General features: G+C 44.6%; 1 protein-coding gene across 3 annotated transcripts in view; it reads right to left on the bottom strand.

The window, feature by feature from the left end:
• Tmem108 (transmembrane protein 108) overlaps positions 1–21,968 on the bottom strand; it is a 356,822-nt gene extending 334,854 nt beyond the window's left edge. For 2 of the 3 annotated variants that reach the window (XM_045136943.1, XM_045136941.1), the window contains exons 1-2: positions 21,552–21,754; positions 13,551–13,669 (exon numbers count right to left, since the gene is read on the bottom strand). The gene's annotated coding sequence lies outside the window, so the exon portion shown is untranslated. Of the gene's footprint in view, positions 1–13,550; positions 13,670–21,551; positions 21,755–21,883 lie in introns of those variants that run through there. The other variant, XM_045136942.1, reaches the window with a different exon arrangement.
• Positions 21,969–24,471: the final 2,503 nt, after the last annotated feature.

Raw genomic sequence — 24,471 nt, 5'->3', positions numbered from 1 at the left:
TGGGTGTCTCAGGGGCGGCTCCTGAAAAATTGAATTGTAGGGCTGGAGGGATGGCTTAGTGGTTAAGTGCTTGCCTGTGAAACCTAAGGACCCTGGTTCAAGGCTCGATTCCTCAGGACCCATGTAAGCCAGATGCAGAAGGTGGCACATGTGTCTGGAGTTTGTTTGCGGTGGCTGGAGGACCTGGTGTGCTCATTCTCTCCCCACCCCTCTGCCTTTCTCTATTATTCTCAAAGAAAAAGAAAGAAAGAATTGTAGGCACCAGTGAGTAGCCAATACACTTAGTGGTCTGTCTCCCAGACAAATGGTATTGAAAGGGAATCTCAGATGGAGCAGCCATGACAGAGAGAACAGATCCACTCTGACATGCAAAAAGGAACAAAACCAGTCCTCTGCTTTCCTCAGGAGCAAACCCATTATGGGTCTGTCAGTCCATTCTAGGCAGGGCCCCACCCCAACAGCTCTTCTCCTGCATCCTTGTTAGCAAGCTTGGAGGTCACCGAGGATGAACAGGTTCTTATAATATGCACCTTGTAAAACCAGGAACTAGAATTGCAGGACTCTCGTTACCATTCAGAAGAATGGGTTCTGAGTCTGACCCTGGATGCAGAACTGTCAGGAAGGTTATAGGATTGTCGCCTAGTGGAGGCCTCTGATAAAAATAAAAATAAAAATAAAAAAACAAGGGCATCCCACTGTCCTCTCCTGTGAGAATCGACCCAAATGCGCTTATCAGTCAGTCACCGGACAGGAAAACATCCTTCAGACAAACCAGCGAGCGCTAGGAAAGCAGTGTAATGCCGACGCAGAACACCCTTTGGCCTCTGCCACGTGCCTCTTCAGAGCGCACCCACTTCTGCTTCACCCTACAGTAAACTCCACCATCCTCTGCTGTGTTGTGCCTCCACTGAACTCCTCTGATGGAAATTACAAGGACCCGGTCCACAGCAAGATACGGACGTGATGACAACACCGAGTTTTGCCTCCAGAAGCAGGAGCAACGTTCCCATGGTCCCACAGGCCAGGAAGTGGAGGGGGTTGGACATGAAGGTGAAGCTCAGTACTACAGCACTGCTTGCCTAGACATGCAAGACCCCCAGGTCTCCTCTGTAGCACTGGAGGACAAAAGAACCTGAAGGTATTATAGGATATTTGACCGTAGACAAATCAACACACAGTCACATGTGGGAGCTGTGTTGCTACCTCCCTCCGTTTACTTACCTCCTTAGGGTGCCCTGAAGCTTTTCAAATTTTCATAGTTTTGGGTTGGAGAGATGGCTCAGTTGTGAAAAGTACTTGCTTGCAAAACCTGATGGCCTGGGTTTGATTCCCTAATACCCACGTAAAGCCAGATGCACAAAGTGGCGCATGGGTCTGGAGTTCATTTACCGTAGCAGTTGGCCCTGGCACACACATTCTCTTTCTTCTCTCTCTCTCAAATAAATAAATACATTTTTTAAAATATTCAACACTTTGTTTAAAGCATTGTGGACGGCCCAGTGCCTTCTTTGAGAAGGAGTAACAAGACGCAGTGACACACTGTCTCTGCGTCTCAATTGCGACCACCTTCACTTTTCCTCCCACCAGGAGTCATGGAGCGAAGACGCCCACCTGCAAAGCTCCCCATCCACAGATGCTAGAAGAGCTGATCTTTCTGACGTGGCCTGAAAGTAGCCACCTTTATTGTCCAAAACAGGACACCAAAAAGACACTGTATCCTATCCTTTCATACATACAATATTCCTGTGATCTTTGGTGCATTTCACTCAAGGTCCTGAGGGAAAAATAATCAATAAGGGCTTAATTAATAAGATAGATAGATAGATAGATAGATAGATAGATAGATAGATAGATAGATAGGCAGGCAGGCAAAGAAGAATCTACTAGTGTGTACTTTATCTCACCAGTAAACTTACTGTCAAGAAGAGACAAAGTTACTTCAATGACAACCACACTTGCATGTGAAATTACTGCTAGTCTGTATTAATAACCAAAAAGCCACAGGCCAAACTGGAAAAGTATTTCAAGCATGGAACTTATTATTACTTTGAGTAGAAAAAAAAAAATGGAAAGCCTCAGTTTGGTATGTCAGGGTGTAAGGGGATCAGAGAAAAAGGTGGAATGAGGAGAGAATGGACAGAGTAAAAGGAGTGGCTTTTGAGAAACCAAAATTTATAGACCTTCTAGAAAGGAAGTTTACATCACGTGCGTGAAGAGTTGAGGGTGGGGTTTTAGATAAAAGGAACCGAAGAAACTCCGACAGGCTGTTCAGCTGGGCAGTGAGACAAAGGCAGAGCTTGTCTGGGGAGCGCGGCCACTGTTCGAGGCCGCTGGCAGGTGCGTTCCTGCTAACCATGTTCTAACGGGGAATCAATATGCACAGAGCCCGCTTAAAGCAACTCCGACGGCTTACCCAGGCAGCCCCGGGGAGTGCTGCGCTGCACTTTATTAAATGGTGTTCAGTATAAACAGCCTTACAGCTGGGCCTTGGAAAACTTTGTTTGAAAGAAGCATTCTGGAAACACTTAGAACATCCAGACACTTAGAGGATAGTTTGGCTGAAGAACATTGATTCAGAATAACGGGGAGAGTAGATGAAGGACGGAAGCTTGACACCTCTGTCTTTATGCTACGTCTGCTCGGGATGAAGTTGCAGACATGAGTTGCTGTCCTTAACGTTCCCTCCACAGTCACCTTGGATGCTGGGAAGAGCAAAACCTTTCAGGACAGAGCTACCACCTGACCCCACCCCAAATGGGGGCAATGCTCCAGGAGGGCAAAGCTGAACCCCCAGGGATGAACAGATTAACAATTTAACAAGTTATCCCAACACTTTGCTAGCTACAGCTGAGCTGAAACTGTAATGAGTCAATGATGGGAAGTCCACACCTTGACCGCTTAGACATGCATACCTTTTGCCCTCTATATTTTTTGCATGTGTATATTTGTGTTTGTATGTGTGTGGGCACACATGTGAATGTGCACGTGGAGACCTGAGGTTGATGAGAAGTGTCTCCCTTCATCATGCTCCACTTCATTTAGTGAAACAGAGTCCCTCACTTCAACCCAAAGCTCACGGATTCTGCTCATCTAGTTTAGCAGCTCGCCCTAGTGATCTGTCCCTGTTTCTGCCTCCCAAGCACTATGATGACAGACAGGCTGCCATACCCATCCAGCATCTATGTGGGAGCTGGGGGTCTGAACTCTGGTCTTCATACTTGCACAGAGGCTGAGAGACACCAGTTTTCCCTAAAGCCACAGTTTGAAAGTGTGATAAAATAAAATGTATGACCACTATGCTCATCTATAAATACCATCAATGGCTGCTGGAAAGGAATAAAAGGTCATTCTGTGTAGAGGAGAGAGATTAGGACCAATGACTAGCTGAGTGAGGACTAGGCTTGTGCATGGACAAGGTAGGAAGAAATCAGCAAGGGAAGCTGCTATCAGCCTGCAGCTGACCTTCACGTCTACTTGGGAAACACCCGTGTGCAGTTAGCTGGGAACCACAGAACTAAGAGTTTGCTCCTGTGGTTTCTTAGTTTCCTCTTCCCTCATAGTCTACTGAAAGAAGAAAACAGAGAGAATTCAGGACTAGGGGAGTCAGGCTAATAGAAGGAAATAAAGTATGAAGGGGCAGAAATCAAAGGTCCAGCACTATTCTAATATGTGATTTGTGTCTCTCAAAGTCAAAATATCATTTTCTAAATTGACGGTTGCCAAGTAGTAACCTATCATATAATGCTCAGCAAACACTGCACTAACGTCAATAAACTGAATATTTCAGAAACGATTTATTCAGTTCTTTCTATGGGGAAGGTGTAGGTTTGATAGTTTGAGGAAACATGTTCATCCCTGTCTGCCTGCTTGCTCGTCCTCAGAGGTATTGACAGGAATGGGTCACTTTTGCAGAGAGTATGTTAGGCCAAGATTCAATGGTGGGCTCATGAAGCACAGGCCAGGAAGAATTGAATGGACAGTGCAGAAGGGCTAAGGGTTTCAATTCTAGATGTTTAAAGAAGCATCTGTACCCCCAAGTACTTGTCCCCTAGCTAGCAGTCTCACCGGGAGTCCTGTGGTGGGACTGGATTCCAAGATTCAGGACTGCAGGCACTGTTCATCTCCCAGAATCTCTTTACAACCTGGAGAGAGCAGATGTCTTCATCATTGCTACAGAATTTTTACCGTGGGGCTGCAAATGAATTCCTAGTTCTATGAGAATTCATGTAATTTTGTTTTATTTTTGTAAAAAGAGAAACATTGCATATGCACAAATTTGAGCTACATTATCTCTAGTTTATACTTCAAGATTAGTGCTTCCTTGAAATTTAAATGGGATATTTTCATCTATTCTTGAAACGCGTGATTACATATATAAAGATATATGTATAGAGTATCTTTCTGTTAAGAATTAACAGGAATACTTGTCAAGATTAACTGGATGTATTCGACATTTTCCCTTTGCATCATTTTAAATTTAATACATGGGACAGAGCCCTTCAGAGAACCTAAAGAGAAACTGAACAAGGGGCTCAGACTTTCTCTTGTCACCTTGGCAGTCAGCAGCTGGGGAGAAAGTGGGTCCCCTTCACCCTTGAATAACTACTGACCTTCTTTCCCTGACCAGCAGTCGAAGAAGCCTTACTGAATTCCTTTTCTTTGAATTCTCTTTCAACAAAAGCTGTGCCCCTTTAAGAAAATACTGACTCTGTATGTGGTACCCCGTGATCCAGCTGCTTGAAGAGAAGTGTTAGAGTCTTAAATGAATTCAATGGAATGATGGGCTGTTTGTGTTGCCCTGGACCACTTCCCTCACAGCTGTGTGCATCCAAATGGAGCCGGGACCATCCTTCTTGTCCTAAGACAGAACTGTAAATAAAGGCAGAGCCTTCTGCAATATCAGAATGCATTCTATTGCAAAGCCATTCAAAATCACTGGTGCAAAGGAAACCAAAGCTCCAAGGTCAGGGGTCGGAAAGTAAAAAAAAAAAAAAAAAACACACTATGGAAGAATTAAGTCCACTTTAGTAAAATACTAATCCACCAAATGACATTTGTATGCAATTTATTTTTAGAGGAATGAGGAGAATTATTTTTGTTATGAGAACTGGAATCTTTCAAAGCCAGCTGTTGAGTAACACCTGTCAAAGATGTTAAAACGTCTTTCAGCATTTAGACAGTCACCTAGCTGTTGCTCCTGTGGGCCACATGGGTAGCTGAGAGAATCTCATCTAACAGATGAAAAGAATCTATATCTATGTGAAACTCTCTAACCCTTGTTTTCTAATCACCCTATGCAGCAATTTCCCTGCCTTTCTACACTAAGACTTCTACAAGCCATGAATAGATTCATGCATTCTTTTAAAAATATTTTTTTATTTATTTGAGAGAAACTGAGAGAGAGAGGGGAAAAAGGAGAGAGACAGAGAATGGACATGTCAGGGACTCTAGCCACTGCAAATGAACTCCAGATGCATGCTGCACCTTGTGCATCTGGCTTATGGGGGTACTTGGGAATCAAATCTGGGTCCTTAGGCTTCACACGCAAGCACCTTAACCTCTAAGTCATTTCTCTATTTTTGAGGTATGGTCTCACTGTAGCCCTCTCTCCAGCCCCAATAAATTATTGTTTTTTTTTAAGGTCGGGTCTCACTGTAGCTCATGATGACCTGGAATTCACTATGTAGTCTCATGGTAGCCTCTAACTTATGGCGATCTTCCTACCTCTGCCTCCCAAGTGCTGGGATTGAAGGCATGTGCCATTATGCCTGCCTTGATTAATGCTTTTTCATGATAGCTACTAAACTTTTTATCTTAAAACTTATTAACTTATCCAGGGTTTTTCGATAATCCTCCAATTCTTTATTTTACCCATAACAGACAAACACCAAGTACATTGATTCTAGGAGTGAAGAACTCCAGATTTATAGCTACAAAAGATCCCCTGTTCAATATATGTAAAGAAGAATGGCAGGTTTGTGGTCCATACAGAAGCAAGCCATCCAGGGCCTCAGCTGTTTGGAACAGCCTTAAACATCAGCCCCCTAAGATTGCCAGAGATGATTGCTCCTACAGAACTATGAACTGATTCATCAGTTATGAGGACAATAAAGGAGACAGGGAACAGAAGGACCAAAGAGGAGAAGCCAAAATGCAAACAACAAGCCAAGTTAACAGTCAGGAAATAAATATAGACTAGCCAACTACAGCCTACAGTCAGTGCAGATACACCTTCGAGCTGCAACAGGCTGGAACAACCTTTCTGTTCCTGACAGAAGTCTCATCTCTTTCGACCAGTGTTATTTTCAATCATATATACTTAGAAACTGGTTGACACATTACTTGGTTAAAGTAGTATGGGAATTTAGTACCTAGGGATATTAAACAGCCTTATTAGGGCATGGAATTTCAAAAGAATGGTGCATCATTCTATGAAAATATACCTCCCCTTCTTGAAAAGTCTGGGTCCTCCCCAACAACTGGGGCATACAAAATCAGTAATAAAAGCAAACTTAAAAGAGAGGGCATACAAAAACACTACAGGGAAAACCCTATTTTTTTTTTTTAAAGGCAATTTACCCACTATGATTAGGAATAAGGCAAGGATGCCTGTAACCAGTTATTTCAGGCATTTTATTAGCAATCCTATCTAAAGCAGTAAGATAAGAAAATAAAATAAGAGATACAAGTTAGTAAAAAAGATAAGTGAATTTGTTTACAGTGCAAGTAATTTACTGGGTCTGGAGAGAGGGCTCCAGTGAGATCATACCTCAAAAACAAATAGTTCCAGAGCAGCAGATATCCATGTGCCAAACTAGGTAAGTAAACCTAGATACACAACTTATGCTCTTCACAAAACTGACTCGTACAGATCATAGGCCCAAGGGCAGAGCAACACACAATACCAAGAGACACATATGAGGCAGAAGAAAACCTCAACGACCTCCATGACTTTAGATACATCATCAAATGCATGACCCAGAAAAGAACCGATAAGCTGAACTTCATTACAATTAGACTTCAACTCTCAGAAAGTCAATATCAAGAGGATAAGAAGACAACCCACAATGAAAAAGTACTTTCAAAAGACACAAACAAGCTGGCATGGTGGTACACACCTTTAATCCCAGCACTTGGGAGGCAGAGCTATGAGGAGGATCGCCATGAGTTCAAGGCCAGCTGGAGACTACGTAGTGAATTCCAGGTCACCCTGGGCTAAAGCAAGACCCTACCTCAAAAAAAAAAAAAAAAAACAAGCCTGGCATGGTGGCACATGCCTTTAATACCAGCACTCGGGAGGCAGAGGTCGCAAGGCCACCCTGAGACTACATAATGAATTCCAGGTCAGCCTGGGCTAGAGTGAGACCCAACCTCAAAAAGCCAAAAAGCAAAACAAAAGAGATGTAAACAGTAAAAGATGATAAAATATATTCAAAATATAAAAAGTAACTTTAAAACCCAACCGTAAGAAAATGGGCTAAAACTCTTAATGGACATATGATCAAACACAGACAATCTAGATAGGAAATAGAGAGATGAAAAGATGTTCCTTATCCTTATGAAGCCAGGAAGTTCAAATTCAAACAATAGTGAGATGTTATTACACACCTAGAAGTATGGCCAAAATCAAGAACCCTGATAATACCTAATGCTGTGAAGATGCAGCAATAGAAACCCTCGTTCCTGGTGGAAATGTGAAATGGTACAAACATTGTAGAAGGCAGTTTGGTGCTTTAAAAAAATAAATAAATAAAACACATTATTACAATGTGATCCAGCTATTATGTTCTTTGATATTTGCCCCAAAGAGGTAGAAATACGTGCACACAAAACCAAGTGTGTTTAGAGTGTCCTTACTCACAAAGTGCCCAAGCTTGGGGGATTAGGTAGATGAAAGGACACAAGTCAATCAGGTCTGGTCCATAGAGATGATGAGGTCATTATTCAGTACTCAAAAGAAATGAGTTCTCCAACTATGGAGGAGATGTAAATGCCTACTTCTAGGTAAAAGAAGTCAACTGAAAAGGCTTTGTAATGTGACTCCAACTAGGTCATAAGCAAAAATGTGACAATAGAAAGTTTAGGGGTAGAATAAGCAGAAGAGAGAGGATTTTCAGGGCAGCAAAAATACTGATCATGATGTTTTAATGGCAGATGCACATCTGTACACATTAAACAATGCATACTCCCAGAGTGAGCGCCAGTGTCGACTGTCGACTTGGGATAGTTATGATGTCATGATAGGTTCATCAGTTGTAGCAACTGCCATTCTAGTGGGGGTGGTGATAACAGGAATGCCTACGCGTATGTAGCAGCATGAAGTATACAGAAAACCTTTGTACCTTTTAATTTTGCTTGAACCTACAACTACTCAAAAAAGTACTTTAACAAAAGATAGAGAAAGGCAGGCAGAAAAAGAACAAGCAATGTGTCCCTCTCAGAATGAGTCAGTGAAGTGAAGGCTATTCGAGGATCAATTCCAGCCTCCTTTCCCTTCCCTGCCAGCAATCATATGAACAATACACAGATTTCTCATTCTAATTCCCTCTGCCATGCAAAACAATCTAGGGCTCAGTTAACTTTAAATTAAAGCTTTTATAAAGTGTGTCTTTATTTCTCTATCATTTCATTTGTCTTAATGATAATTTCAGAGCAACTAATACTGGCAATAGTACTAGATAATATCAACCAAAAAGGCTTCCACACTGCTAACGGGCTTGATGGCTGAAACTGTGCTGTGCCACATCTATTGGGAAATTTGCTTCAGAGTTTAGAGGCTCATTCTTCCAGGGCTAACTCCTCAGAGGTGAGGCTGGGGGCTTAATACCCTGATGCCGCACTGTTCCGAGCCAAGTTGGGGCTTGGAAGAAAGGCAGGCGAAAATTCTCCTGTCACCTCTTCCAGACTCTCAGTAGAGCTCCAGGCAACATCAAAAAGACATCCTGCACAAACAAGCTTCACCACGGAGGTGGGTAAGGGTGGAAAGAGCCGACTCAGCAGACCTAGATTCAAGAGCAAACATTTTCGAGGCAATGCATTCAGTTATGTCAAACCGACTCAGGGCACTGTCTGCAGCAGACAGATGTTGCAGCAAAGGTAAAAAGTTCAGTAAGCTATACTCACAGAAAGTCTCCCCAGGATGGATATGTTCCCAAGGAATTCTGCTTAGAATGAGCTGAAGTCTTATCGCAAGAGCTGCGTGGTCTCTACAGTAGTGGGTTTAAACACAGAGTGACCCTAATGAAGAGCACAACTATCCAGTAGACACTCTCTAGTGATGGTTACAGGGCATCTAAAGCACAGCTGGTGCAAATGAAGAACTGAATTATAATTCTAATAATTTAAACAGTCACATGTAGCTAATGGTTACTATATAAGCCAATGCCAAAAAAGGCCTTTATGCATATCTAACCTGAGACCTACGGGTTGCACACATTCCAAGGCAGTTATGAATGTGGCCCACCATATTTGTCGATAACAACATGACAATATTATGTTGCCATGTCAAAAGGCTGAACACCTCTGGTGAAAGATCATTTGGGAAAATGACCCAAGTGGTTAGCATGAGAAAATTATACATCTATTCTGACCACCTGGAAAAGTACTTTTTCTGGACCTTTTCCATCATAAACACACAAAGACACAATTTGTAAGAAGTCACAACAAGCCGGGCGTGGTGGTGCATGCCTTTAATCCCAGCACTTGGGAGGCAGAGGTAGGAGGATCACTGTGAGTTCGAGGCCACCCTGAGCCTGGGCTAGAGTGAGACCCTACCTCAAAAAACCAAAAAAAAAAAAAAAAAAAAAGAGAGAAGTCACAACATCACATCACACACCACTAGATGGAACAATGATTCTCAAGTTCAAGTATCCATCGGTGTTAACTGAGGCTCCCGTTAAAACACAGATTATGAGGCCTCCTCTGAGAGACTCCAATAAATAGGTCTGTACCTTTCAACTCATTTTTAATTTTAATTTTAATTTATTTTTAAGCAGAGAAACATAGAGAAAGAGAGAGAGAGAGACAGAGAGAGAGAATGGGTGTGCCAGCGCCTCTATCCACTGGAAACAAATTCCAGATGCATGAGAAACTTTGTGCATCTGGCTTTAAGCAGGTACTGGAGAATCAAGCCCAGGTTATGAGGCTTTGCAGGCAAGTGCCTTAACCACTAAGTCATTTCTCCAGCCTAGATTTGTACCTTTTCTAACAAGGACCCAGGTCATCATCCCGATGCTACTGACACAGGGACTGAACTCTGAGCAGCATACCAAAAATAAAAAAAAGTACCTGAATGTAGCCTAATTCCACCAAAGTAACCCTTATATTGGTTACCTTTCTTGTGCCTGGGACTGTCTCATACTTGAAGGTACACTGAATCCTTCCCAAGCTTGTGTACAGTTTTACAAGTTATATCTGACAGGTAGGAATGAACACACACACACACACAGTCCAGAATCCAAAGAAACAAGGTGGCTGTCTACAATGGCTTGTCACATAACAGATCCGATGTAAAGTGCAGGTGCAAACTTCACAAGCATGGACAAGAAACATGAGGCCCGATCTAATCCCTGCAGCAGTCCTATCTCATAGCAGAACTGAGACAATAATAAAAATAACATGGATTACTTCAGGCTTGTTTTAGAATTATAACCTCCTTCATTATTCCTACACACAGTATTGGGGCATACCAAAAGAATGTGGGCCATATAAAAACATTTTATCTTTCACTCCAAGGACCTACACGGAAGGAATCCGAGTATAAAGGTCCTATAATAAAAGTGCACCCTTTGCTCTTCATTATATTACTTGCAAAAATTGATCTGGGCCAGCAGTCATTTGGTAGGGTGTTTTTCTCCTGGAGGTTGCTTCTTTATGTCCTCTGGCCTCATTTTACATGAGTCACTTTTACATTAAGAGATCACCCTGTCAGATGTGATTTCCATGACTACTCTTTGGAACAGCCGTCTCCTCACCTCATCCCTGCTGCCTTTTCATGAGCTTTGCAAAGGAAAGCCTGCATACAGAACGTACTGTTACAGTGAGCTAGAGTGCAACACCTTCAAATAAACTCAGAATCTATAACCCTTCATCATTCCCCACACCACTAACCCTTCACTCTTCCTCCAACTCCCCCTGTCCCTCCATTAATGCCATCAGGAAGATTAGGAGTGATTTTGGGGGCCCTGAAAGTTTGGAGAGATCATCATCGCTTAGCTTTGACAGAATCCAAGTCGTCACATGTACCTTACTTCCTGAGGCACAATCATTAAGGTATGGCTATTTTATAGGTAGGAAAACTGAAGAAGGAGGAAATTCAATAAATTAAAATATAGTCCCAGAGAAACTTAGTGAATGCAGATTAAATAACTATTCCTTCAGCTGTGTTGATTCTGCCTATCAGAAAACATTCACCAATGACCGTTGAGGGACTTTTTTGATAGTCACAATTGCTAGAAAGATCTACTGACATTTAGTGGGCAGAGGTTAAGGACAAGAACATGTTACATACCCTACAACATATAGGGAGAAGAATTATCTCATTCAAACTTGCCAAGACTTGAGGGGAACTATGATCCAAACATTACTTAGTTTTGTCTCTAGTCAATAAAAAAATCACTCCCTCCACAACCTGACCTTGTATGATGTATACACAGAAACATGCCAGTCAAGTGATCCCCATATGATGTCTACATAGAAACAGGCCAGTCACATGACCCTTGTATGATGTACACACAGAAACATGTCAGCCATGTGACCCTTGTATGATGTATACACAGAAACATGCCAGCCATGTGACCTCCACATGATGTGTGCAGAAACAGGCCAGCCATGTGCTATTTCTACTAGGCTACACTTCTCAGCTACTTTTCATTTTTATTTATGTGACCGGGAAAATGGGGGACAGAGAGACAGAATGGGCACTACAGGGCCACCAGCCACAGCAAATGAACTCCAGACGTGTGCACCCCCTTGTATATTTGGCTAACATGAGTCCTGGGGAATTGAACCTGGGTCCTTTGGCTTTGCAGGCAAACACCTTAACTGCTAAGCCATCTCTCCAGCCCACTCAGCTACTTTTTAAATAAAGGGCATACGGAAGGTATATAAAGAGAAAACAAGAAGCTAGCAAAGTCAAGCTCTTTTCTTGTAACAAGAAAACCCAGGGAGGCCCAGCTCCTCTGAGGAGCCACCTGCAGGCCCCGTGCTGAGGTCTGTGCAGACGGCTCACCTGGACCTCTCCTCTGTGGCCTGACCTGGGGCCGCCTCGCCCGCTTTGCTATCTCGTAAGCGTCAGCAATGATGTGCACTTACCGGAATCTCCAGAGAGCTGCAGCCCTTAATAGTCTATTTTGTTCAGTAAATTGTGCTCATTACTGAGCCACACGAGGCATCTCAGTACGACTGCCTTCCTGGTGCCCTCTGTTTGAGCCCGTGTAACAGGACAGCTCTCGTGAAGCTCCACAGCAACCAACATCCCATCTTATGGCTGGGTACATTTTTGAAATTCATCCCTGCTTTCTTTTTTAAAATATTGTATTTATTTACTTATTTGAGAGGGGCAGACAGAGAAAGAATAGGCACACCAGGTCCTCTGCCTATTGCAAACGAACTCCAGATGCATGTGCCACCTTGCGCATCTAGCTTATGTGGGTACCGGGAAATCAAACTTGGGTCCTTAAGCTTCACAGGCAAGTGCCTTAATCTCTAAGCACTCTCTCCAGCCCTCTGTCCTGCTTTCTTAGCCATCCATAGCTCTGTTTCATTTCTTCTTCAAGGGGCCTCGCTGTTGCTTAAGTGGCAGAAGTTGGAGAAGTAAGCAAGCAGTGACCACTCCTCTCTTCTTCCTGGGACTACATCTGGACTGGGAAGAGCTATGAAACTCAATTTCGCCTACTGGCCTTGAAAATTTGGGGCACACACAAACCTCAAAGCCAGCCTTATTTATGATATTTATGATGTCTCCAATGTCCACACACACTGCACCAGTGACTGCAAACAGACCGGGTGTGGCAGGGCATGTGGTTTCCAGAGATACAGGCTTGCCTAGTACAAGGTGGGCAGAACCATGTGCTTTGTAATATGATGGCCCATCAAACCCGGAACTTCAACCCTGACAAACTATTTCCTTCATAAACAATGTTATTAATGAAGAAAAGTTAAGTGGAGTAATCTGTGGAGGAGCAGGTGATGGGTAAGGGAGATCTAAGATAGCGATATGATAAAGCTTCAAGGAAAAGGCACATATCCCCCTCCACATTGCTCCTCTGGAAGTTTCAACATCCACTGCCCATGAAAATCACACTCCAAACACACTCGCTGAACACCCCTGCATGGAGATATTTCCATGCACAGAACCCATCCCATTACTCAGTCACAGTTTTCTCTTCGTACTTGATTTGGAGTATCAACAAGTTGCATCCATAATGCTTTCGAAGCCTTTCACAGACACAGCACACCCCACTGCACAGATTCCAAGAGGCTGGTGAGACAAGAGCCTCTATGATCTGGCAAAACCGGCACAACAACGGAAGGGAATCCCCTTGCCTTACCCTGGAGGGGAGGATGTGGAGGCCTTCAGACGCTCTTACATCCTCGGGACCCATCAGCTCCACAGCGTCTCACAGCTCACTCGCTTCTGCGTGTCCAACCATGACCAATGGATCACCAACTGCCAAAGACAAAAACGAGAGTGCATCAGACCAAAGGAAGCACGTCTTCACGTCCTGAGCCACAATTCAAGCGAATTTATTAAAGCAGGCTAGGTGTTTATTACATAAATCCCAACTTCTAGAATGATTCAGGCTCAATAGAAATCCAGTTCTGGTTCAGTGTGCACAGAACCAGGTGGAAACTCAGTCGCTACTATGAACTTCATGTAGTGACTCAAGGCACTCAGGCCAACTGAGATTATAAGAATATGCAAGGCTTCCCTCAGAGCCCTCTCCATTCCAGATCACTAGAAATGTAAAATAGGTTGGAGGGACCCATGCAGGTATTCTGTGTGTGTGTGTGTGTGTGTGTGTGTGTGTGTGCATGTGCACACTTATCTTCCCCCAAAGTGATGCATGGCATGTGCCCACTTCTATGCACATTGTCCATTAGATAAAGTCAGTCACACAGTCACATGTAATCCCATCGGCTGGGCATCCAGTGGTCTATCACACAAGGCTTACCCTGCCCAACCAAGAACACAACATTAGGTTTAGATTAGGGAGCTCTGGGTGAGACAGAGGCAAAGTGACCTTGGCCCAGTTGCTTAACAACTCTGGGTCCTAGCCTCATCTTCTGTAAAAAAAAAAATCCTACCTCCCTCACAAGGTCAGCACAGGACTCCAGCTGAAACAAAACAGCACTTCTCAAGAGTTTACTGCCCATGCACCCCATCTAGACATCTTGAAGAGACACAGATTCCAAGTTGGTGGGTCATGGGAGAGGCCTGATAGCATTTCTAACAAGCAGTATCATGGGATACTGATTCTGTGGCCACACTATGCGCAGAACAGGAGATATGGGATGAGAGAATAGTTTTGTAAACATTCTACACAAAGTAATGTTCAGATATAAAAATACTTATATTGCCATTGACTTGGATAGATTATAAAAGACTTTCCAACTAATCAGCATTTTAAACATCTATTTATGCTGGGTACCAGATACAGTTTCACTGAGTCACCAGATATTGGAAAAGGAAGGAAGTTAAGTGGTCTTTGCTCTCTTTCCTCATTTTTAAGCAAGGAAACAAACTCAAATAAATGAGTTAACTCACCCTCTCTCACCAAATTTCACAATAACTTAGTAAAAGAAATTTGACTTAGGTAAACAGACATCTGGATTAGATCTCCATTTCATGAATTTAATCAATAAACTCCTAAAGCAGATAGGCATTTTTTTATTCTTCTGCTAAAGCAAAAACAAATATTATCCTGGGCTACAGCCAAAAAGGGGACCAGAAAGTGGCATCTACTGGCATGAGTCATCATATTACCAAGCGTAGGCAAGGTGCCATAGGACACAAATCAAGAGATTTTCAAGCAAATAATCTTCACAATAGAATCATTCTCCATCAAAGTTATGTTCTCATGTGTCCAAAATGGGGATGGAACACAAAATAACTTCTGTATACCTTCTGGCAGAAATAAGAAATTTTACCTCCAATATTTACAAATTCTGAGTCACTCCTACCCGTGGTCAAGAAAAAGAGGGAGTTTGGGATTGCAAATAGTAAGGAGAAATAATTAGCCAAAAAGGAGCACAGGTTCCTACGGTACAACATGGGTACAAATAAAGGAAACAGGCAATGCTTTTAAACCCCTGCATTCTGTATCTCTGAGATCCAAATGGATCCAGGCAGCTAATGGCACAGCCCACTGTAGATAGCAGACGTAACACTTCAGAAATGAAAGGAGTCAAAAATTACTGTCAAAAATAAGAAAGGCACTGAATATGTGGAAGTCAAATTGGATAATGGGGTATGACAACCCTTAGTGTGCACGGCACTGCCAATACAGCAACATGAAAAGTGTTTTGGTGAAATTAGGAGGGTACTTATTGACCAAGGAACCAAAAAGGGAAATCAATATTTGCACATCCATTATTAATTTGAGATGGAAAATGCTGTTCTCAGCATCGTCATCTGGTGAACTATTTTAATGAAAGTAAAGTTTACTAGTTTTGGTGAGTTGGTTTCTGCATGCCACTCTCAATCCTTTTCTCTTATGATGTCAGATCCTCAGTCAAGAATTCTCCCGTTGGGGCTGGGGAGATGGATCAGTGGTAACAGTACTTGGTACACAAGCTTGAGCACCTGAGTTCAATCCTCAGCACCCACATAAAAAGCCAGGCATGCCAGTGCTAAGTGTGGCAGAGACTAAAGGTTCACCAGGGACAGACAGTCAAACCATCTAACACAGAAACCATGAGCTCCAAGGTCAGTCCAAGGTGCAGATTCTATCTCAAAGAAGTAAGGAAGAAGAACAATAGAGAAGGAAATCAAAATCCTCCTCTTGGGCTGCACAGGTGCCTTGGTGCTTAAGGCACTTGCCTACAAAGCCAAAGGACCCAGGTTCGATTCCCCAGTACCCACATAAGCCAGATGCACAAGGTGGTACATGCATCTGGAGTTCATTTGCAGTGGCTAGAGGCCCTGGTGCACCCATTCCCTCTCTTCCTCTCTCTCTAGTGAATAAATGTAAATAAATAAATAAATAATCCTTCTCTGGCCTCTACACAAGTATGCATGGGACACATGCATCTGCACACATATATGCATATAACAAACGCTCATACAGAACTACCCCTTCTGAAGCCAGGTGTGATGGTGCATATCTGTAATCCTTGGGATGTAGAGATAGGAGGATGTGGCATTCAAGACCAGCCTTGGCTACATAGCAATTTTGAGATCAGTCTAGGTTACATGAGACCCTGTCTCAGAAATAAAATAAAATAAAATAAAAATTCTCCCTTTGACAAATTTGTGGAACCTACTCTAGACACTAGAATCCTCATCCTATTTTGGTACCACAGACCCATTAACTAGTATGATAAAGTTTGAAGCCTCTCTTTTTAGAATAATGTGTTAAATGTATGAAAGACAAATTGCTCAAAATCAAAGGAAGCAAATTACATAGAAACACGCTCTTATCCATACAGACTTGGGAGTCCATGGACCCAATTAAAGAATATCTCAAAATATATTACATACATATATAAAGATGTCAAAAAAACTCACAAATAAAAGTAAGAACATCTTATTGGTGGGAAACCATTCCAAGATGGTGAAAGTTTGCTCTTACAGAAAACAGTGTGCAGAGAAGTTTTGAAAACTCAAAGATACAAAGTAAAGGATCCCATTCAGGGTCAGTAAGTGAATAAAAGACTAAAAAGAAAAGCCAGGCCTTGAACTTCTGCCTAATCCAAAGCTATTTATGCTGTAGCTTTAAGATCCTACATCCATGGCTGAAGAGATGGATCAGTGGTTAAGGTGCTTGCCTGCAAAGCCTAAAGACCTGGGTTCAATTCCCCAGTACCTACATAAAGCCAGAGGCTTTACATGTGGCGCATGCTCTGGAGTTTGTTTGCAGTAGTTAGAGGCCCTGGCAAGTCCATTTTCTCTAGAGAGGCCTCTCCCTCTCTCATAAATAAATGAATAATATTTTTAAAGTCCTGCATCCAGGAATTCATCATTGAAATTTCTGGGCCCAGCCCTTTGTAGAGACAGCATTTTCTGTGTCCCAAGGGTGGGTAAAGGAAGTCATATTGGAGGAGCAAAAACTGCAGTGAGTCCCACGTTCAGGTCCCCGTTGCCAGAGAGTTCTCTACTACTACCCATTTTTAATATCTTCGTAAGGCACTTAGCTGGGGCCAATAAGGTTAGGTTAGACAATCTCTTAGAAGTCCTTCCAAAGCTGAACATCAGGGTCTTATACCAGTGGAACACCATTTTTCCGGAAGGAAACATTAGCAAGATTTCTTTTTTTGCCCTAGATTCAAAGTATAAGAATGTCTTCTACTTGAAAATTTTCTAGAGGCTTCAGAATTATCGGATAAGAATTTTTAGACACAGAACTTTAGGCTTAGAACGATTTCAAAAGACACTCACCCTCTCAGAAAACCTAGTAAAAGTGAGGGAAAAAATGCTAGTGAGAAAAAAACTGATGGTGAGAAAGGCAGAGGTTTAGTAATGGTCACATGATGAGGCAATGTTCATAAACTACTGTGACTATGACCACTGAAGCCTTGCATCAGTGGGATTTGAGGATCTGCCATTGGTAGTAATAGCTAGCTCATCAGTTCGCTGGACAGAGACCACAGTACACCTGAAAGAAGCTGAGCCCCACGCCGGGAACTGTACAGGTGACAGGTTTCTGAAGTAATGGCTCCCAAAGGCAGGGTCCTGCACCTCGGGCAGGGTCAGAGTAGAGACTCTTCCCCCACACTATGACCTCTCCATTGCTGGAAAAAGTACTCACGTTTCTTGGATTCATTTCCACAAAATCCACTTCACAAATCAGAATGTAACAATCAAAGAACAGCAAAGGTTATTTCAAACCTGGGAGATAAAATGAATGGACTACAGCTGAAAGGTTTAAGGGCTGGGAAGCCAGAGACCCCGACAGGCCCATTCAGTCTATTGGGACGTGGTTGTGAACGCCTTTAATCCCAGCACTGGGGAGGCAAAGGAAGGATCGCCTGAGACTACATAGTGAACTCTAAGTCAGACTGGGCTAGAGCAAGAACACCCCCCCCCAAAAAAAAAGGATAAGGAGAAAGAAGGAGGCAGGGGAGATGGTTCAATGGGTAAACTACTTGTGCAAACCTGAGACCCAAGTCTAGAACCCCATCCTTCTGGGATGGGGAACACCATAGCAATCAAGAGAGTCTGCCTCAAAACAAGGCGGAAGGCAGGGAATGAACATTTAAGTTTGTCCTCTGACTTTACAGGCCTGCAGTCACACACACACACACAATTTAAAAAATCGTTTGAAAAAGCTGAAGTTTTGGGTAGTTTTTAACAATCTTAGCTAAGAAAAATCTAAAGACGCTTGTTAGAAATTTCCAAATTTAAGAAGAATGGACCTATCTTTTGTAGACAGTCTTGAGGCACAGTGATTAACCAGGATGAGTTTTACCACTCCTGGCAGAGCTGTCTTCTTCACAACACGTCATCGTGGACTCTTGGTCAGGTTTAAAAGTCACATGTACACCAGTCCCGTGTGTAAACCAGCTTTACTCACAAACAATTGCACACGAAGCTGTTGGGAATTTAGACCAATTCGTGACACCAACATCATGTTTAATTAATCAAAAAAAAAAAAGTACGCCAAGTTCTTTTAAATCTTGTAGTGTGATGTTTGTCAGCTCACCCTCTGGCTTCTCCTCTCAGTGACACATGCGTACAAACTGGCCACAATCCACCAGCACCCAGCGCACGTGCCACCTGTACCTTATGTAAACAGTCAGGCTTTCGGAGCTTTCACCTATTCCATTTCTTAAATTATTTCTTTTGTTTTTGACAGTGTATTTAACTAGGAGCTGACACAACCTTACACCAGGAGCCTCTCAGCTACTCTTGACAGCTCATAATCATTCCCTCCAGGAATTCCCAGAGACAACAGTGCCATCTACTGGTGTGGAGGGCACAACGGGCTTTTTTTTTTGAGACCTGTAGGTGACAGGAGCCAAGCTTGGAAAGAGGAAAGAGCAGCCCCTCAAAGTGTGTTCTAGACAACCAGACAGGCACAACTAACTGACCCTCACAGCTGGAGATCTGGAACCTCCCCAGGTCTCTCCACCATGTGAGCTGCGGGCACTCTTGAAGCCCAGTGCAAGTCAGCCTGGCTAGGGGATCCTGAGGCAGCTCTGAGCCTGGAAATGCTGTCTCCAGGCAAGCAGTGGAGCCTCACTGAATTCACTCCAGGCCCTCCTCTCCCCAGAGCCTCCCCAGCAGATGATCTCACCCAGCACCCCCCCCAACCCCCATCTGTGGTGGTGTAAGCTAGCTTAATCTTTCAGCATGCACCTTAAGGAAGGCGCCCAGAGGCAGGTCACCCTGAGGGCTCTTACAGTTACAAAGTATGACAGTGATCCGCCTTAAAGGGCACTGCTGCTTAACCATACATGTTGGACTCTAATCTCTTTTCCTTCCCTCTCCATCCCGTTTCTGACCCAGGGGACAGAAACAACAGAAATGATCTTTGTGCCTGCCTTGAAAGCAGAACTGGGGGGGAGGGCAGGGGGCTTTGATTGAATCAGAGGATGAAAGCTTGTTCTATAGGTCACAGAGGTACATTGCCTCCACCAAGCTGAACTACGTATGCCAATCTTACTGTGGGCCTTTGCGTGACCTGATTAGAGTTTCTCAAGCTTTTCCAACCCCTGATTCTCTTCCATGGGTTAAGCAAACATTACACGCCCTCTCTGTAGTTCATATACAAAAACGACCGTTTTTTAACTCTACAAACAAAAGTGCCTATGTTTTTTTTCTTAAACCACGCCATCTACCTCACCCGCAAACTCCTTTCTTGCCCTCTAATGCATCCCAGCTTACATTCTGTTACGCTGTTCATCTGCTCCATTCCAGTTTATCGAGTGAGAGCCCCTGTTTCTGTCATTCAGCCAGGGGGTCACTGTGGCATCCCCACGGAGCTGTGAACTTGAACTTTCCATCCTTGAACTTTCATCCCAGAAAAGCCACCAGAAGTTTACTAGCTGCAGCTGATAAGCCTTAGTTTGACTCCTCTGGCAGACTTAAGTAGGGCCTCCAACATAAAATTTTAATACAAGAACCCACCTAGTAGACTTGAGATATTTTTCAGTGAGACATTTCACAGGCGTGGGGTGTGTTTTAGATGTTTGAATATCAGACTGTTTCCTCAAGAAACACAACTTCCCAAGAGCCCAGAGGAGATTCTTGTTCAAGAAGAATCCCAATAAGTTCTGAATGAATGGTACTGAAACCCCAGAAAAACAGTGAGCTCTTCACGGAGGTTAGGTGAACCATTTCTTAAAGAGATTACCAGGTACACTAAGTTAGTCAACCAGTGGAAAAACTTAAGGGATCTTTTCAGCCTAAGATGTGTAATGTCCTTGCTATTAAAGGTCTGGTGAAATTTGGGAGATATGTCTTTCAATCAGCTCTTAAACTCCTACTAGACACACCATCCTCCCCCTACCCGTAAAGTACTACTTAAAGGAGACATCCTTACTCCTCCTTTAATCTCTTCTGGCAGGCAAACAGGTCCCCCCCCCCCCCGCCCTCCAAAAAAAACACATACATTTTTCAAAGAATTAGAGGGGTCTGCATGAGTTCAAGTTAGACCCTCCTTTCCCCTTCCCTATACAGCTCATTAACACGCTGAAAACAAGTGCCCACTCCGGCAGTCCTCCAAATGTACAGAACTCGCCTCTCCACCGGCTTCCTAAATCTTCTTGAAGAGGCATCTGTGTGCGTAACGGTCTGGTCTGCAGTTCACTGCAGGCTTTTCCCTCCTGACCGGCTCCCCAGTTATGAGCCACACTCTGGCTGTCATCCCCCCCACCCCGTTAGCAAGACCCCCTCATGAAAACTTGCTCTACCGGGGCCCCAAGTGCTTTAGAAATAATCATTGTTATTAATAGTAATGCATCTAGCCTCTTAACGCATCTCCGTCAGGTCTCGGCAAGGCAGGTCGCCAGCGTAAGCGTTGGATTTCGGTGGAAGTGTGGGGATGAGAGCCGGTGTGCAGGTCCAGCGGGCAGACAGGGCATCATCCTTCCCTCCCCGGGCAGCCCCGGGGGCTCGGTGGCCGCCGCGATGCCCGCGCCCGCACGGGGGAGGCCGGAGGCTGCTGGCTCGTCGCACGGATGCGCGAGGAATTCAGCTTCGAGTTCCAGTCTCACGAGCTCGGCCAAAGTGACACTACATTTTTTCTTTCTTTCTTTTTTTTTTTTTTTTTTTGTTCTCCTGTGTACTCCCGTGTGACAGGTCCCACTGCATGGAAGCCACCTTCCCCCAAGCCCAGGACGGTCCAGCACCGGGGACGCCCCCGCGTCGCTCCGCGCGCATCCTTTACCTGGGGAGGGGGCCCCGATGCCAGCATGCCCTCCGGGCGGGGAACAAAGGCGGAGGCGAGGCTGTCCGGTGGGTACCCCCTCCTGGGGCAGCACCGCCGCCGCGGCGGGGAGGATGTGGGGAGATGCAGCAGCGGAGGGTATAGGAAAAGGGAAACCGAGGCAAGGAGCGTGCGATGGAGCTGTCTCCGACCCCCGCCCCGAAAAAATAAATTTAAATTTAAAAAGCAGGGCTTCCCAGGAAGGCGAACAAACCGCCAGCCCTGGCCCCGCGCCCTGCCCACCCCGCTTCCCGGGACCCCGCACCGGAGGGACCGCCCGAGGCTCCGCTCACCTCCGGAGAAGCGCTCCGGCTCCCTCCGACGGCTCCGGAGAAAGCCCCGCCGCTCGCGCACGCGCACTCGCGCTCTCGCCCCTCCGCTGCCCCCCTCCCTTCTCTCCCCGCGCGCGCCATACAGACTCCCTCCGACCGGGATCTGGCCCGCCTCCGACCCTGTCCGTCAAAGTCCCCGAGAACCAATCACAGCTCGCGAAAGGGCCCCAGAGCCGGTCACGTGGCCAGACGAGCCAATCATCAACTTGCCCTGGGCCGCGCCCCGCTCCGATGTCCCTAGGGGTTCGGTTGCTAGCCCAGCTGAGCCGGTGCGAGGCGGGCATAAAGGGCTGAGTGGCGTCCCGTTGATAAGTGACCACATCGATTGATTTCCTCACACCGTCGCTAAAATAAGAACCGCCGAGGAGGAGTCTTGGGGAAAGTCTGGGGTGGGGAACCTGAGATTCTGTGTTTCTAACAAGCCTCCCCCCGCAGCTCCCCCGTCACTAGGTGGGATGGGGGTCTGAGGACCCTAAGCATGCTGTCCGAAAATGCTGCTCCATGTTACTTGAAAGTTCCACGACCTTTCTTGTCCTTCCTCCGGGGATGGAGAGCATTCCAGGTGGCTGTCTAAACATGGGGCGAACCAATGACACCTATGGTTTGGGGGACAGTTAAGGGAGAGCTAAACACCTGGGTCAACTTCGTGAGTCTGGAAAAGACAAGCAGAGGCTGAATGCTCATCCATGAGAGAACCCTGGTCTGTCTTCATCGTCCAGGGTCAGGTGTAGGGGCCTCAGTGGCACTGAATGAGTCTTGGCCAAAGAAGAGAGAGAGAGACCATGTCAGTGGCCTCAGCTTTAGGGAACTAAGTACACAGGCAAACTCGGGGGGAGGGGGAAGCATAGATGAAGAGAAGTCGGTTCAGACACAAACCAGACAGGGGGCAAGATCCACTGAGGATCTTAGAAGTTGTCCAGTAGCTGGGCTGGTGGCGCACACCTTTAATCCCAGCACTGGGGAGGCCGAGGTAGAAGGATCACTGTGAGTGCAAGGCCAACCTGAGTGAGTTCCAGGTCAGCCCAGGCTAGAGTGAGGCCTTGCCTTAACACAAAACAAAACAAAAAAGTTGTCCAAATATTTCTGTGTCCGTAAATCAGATAGGGCATGGCCAGTTCCACCTTTTACGTTTGGTCTGAACATGATTGTTTTAAGACTGGCCCACTAGCCGTAATTCAGCATTGACAAGCTTATTACCCAGTAGTGGCTGGGTCAAGGTGCTTTCAAAACAGCTTTCTTCTCAGAGGCAGGATCTTGCTGTGTAGTATAGGGTGACCTGGGACTTGGGGTCCTCCTGCCTCAGCCTTCCAAGTGATAGGATTATAAGCATGTGCCACCATGCTTGTGGCATGGTGACTTAAAAGAGACGTAAAGGTCTGGAGAGATGGCTTAGCAGTTAAGGTACTTACTGACAAAGCCAAAGGACCCAGGTTCAATTTCCCAGTACCCACATAAAGCCAGATGCACATGGTGGTGCATGTGTCTGGAGTTTGTTTACAGTGGCTAGAGGTCCTGGTGCGCCCATTCTCTCTCACTGTCTTTCTGTCTCTCCTTCCTTTAAGAAAAAAAAAATAGACCTAAAATTCTCCAAATGCTTCTCCCATCAGCAAATCCAGCCAGGAGATATGACAATGTGGCAAGCAAATCTGTTTTGCTCTTCATTAAGGGGATCAGACTTCCTCTCACAGAAAACGTCACCCTTGTCAGTGGGTCTGGTGCCTCTAGCTTCTCAGCCCAGAAATGAGACCCACTTTTTAGTCTCAGGCACAGTTCATCACATTGCTCCTAACAGATGACTTAACCCAAAATTCAGAGTTTTGGGCATACACTAAGCCTATCATAGCAATTGCAGGACTAAAATCAAGACTAATCAAGAAAAATAAGCTTTAAGAATTTTTTTGCTATCATGAAACCAGTGTATTCAAGCCTAGTTGAATGTTGCATGGTATAATAAATTGTGGGGCCCTGTGTCTAACCAAAATGAGGAAGGACTGCCACAGGTTTAGCAAGCTCCCTAGGTGATATGGTCCCCAGACATCACCTGCGAAAGATGCTAGATCACTGGACTTGGATGGTGTTTGATTGCTTGTTTGTGTCAGGGTCTCATGTAGCACAAGCTGCCCTTAAAATCCCTATGTAGCCAAGAATGACCTTGAACTTCGGACTCTCCAGTCTATAGCTCCCAAGTGCTGGGATTACTGGGTCTGACCCACCACAAACACCTTGGACTCCATTAACAAGGGAAAAAAGAAACAAAAACACACTATACCACTAATCACCAGTGGCAAGAACATGCTGTAAACAGAGAGAAGTTTCCATGTAATTTGTGACATTTTTAAGATTTAAGATTTGTTAGATTTGTAAAGGTCCCCAAAATAGTTCATAGGTAATAAATACTCCAGACAGTGGAACAAATAGAAATGCTAAATCTATAAATAGCATTAATACCAGTGGACTGACTACATGTTTCAGAATCTATATTGCCTCTAGTTAACCAAGCCAAATCGATCAGCTTTCTGGTGGCAGCCTCACCTCTTTTATGACCTTAA

This window comes from Jaculus jaculus, chromosome 17 (genome assembly GCF_020740685.1).
Source record: "Jaculus jaculus isolate mJacJac1 chromosome 17, mJacJac1.mat.Y.cur, whole genome shotgun sequence".
Lineage (NCBI taxonomy): Eukaryota > Metazoa > Chordata > Mammalia > Rodentia > Dipodidae > Jaculus > Jaculus jaculus.
Note: the sequence above shows the minus strand (reverse complement) of the source record. Positions and strands in the feature narration are given on the sequence as shown.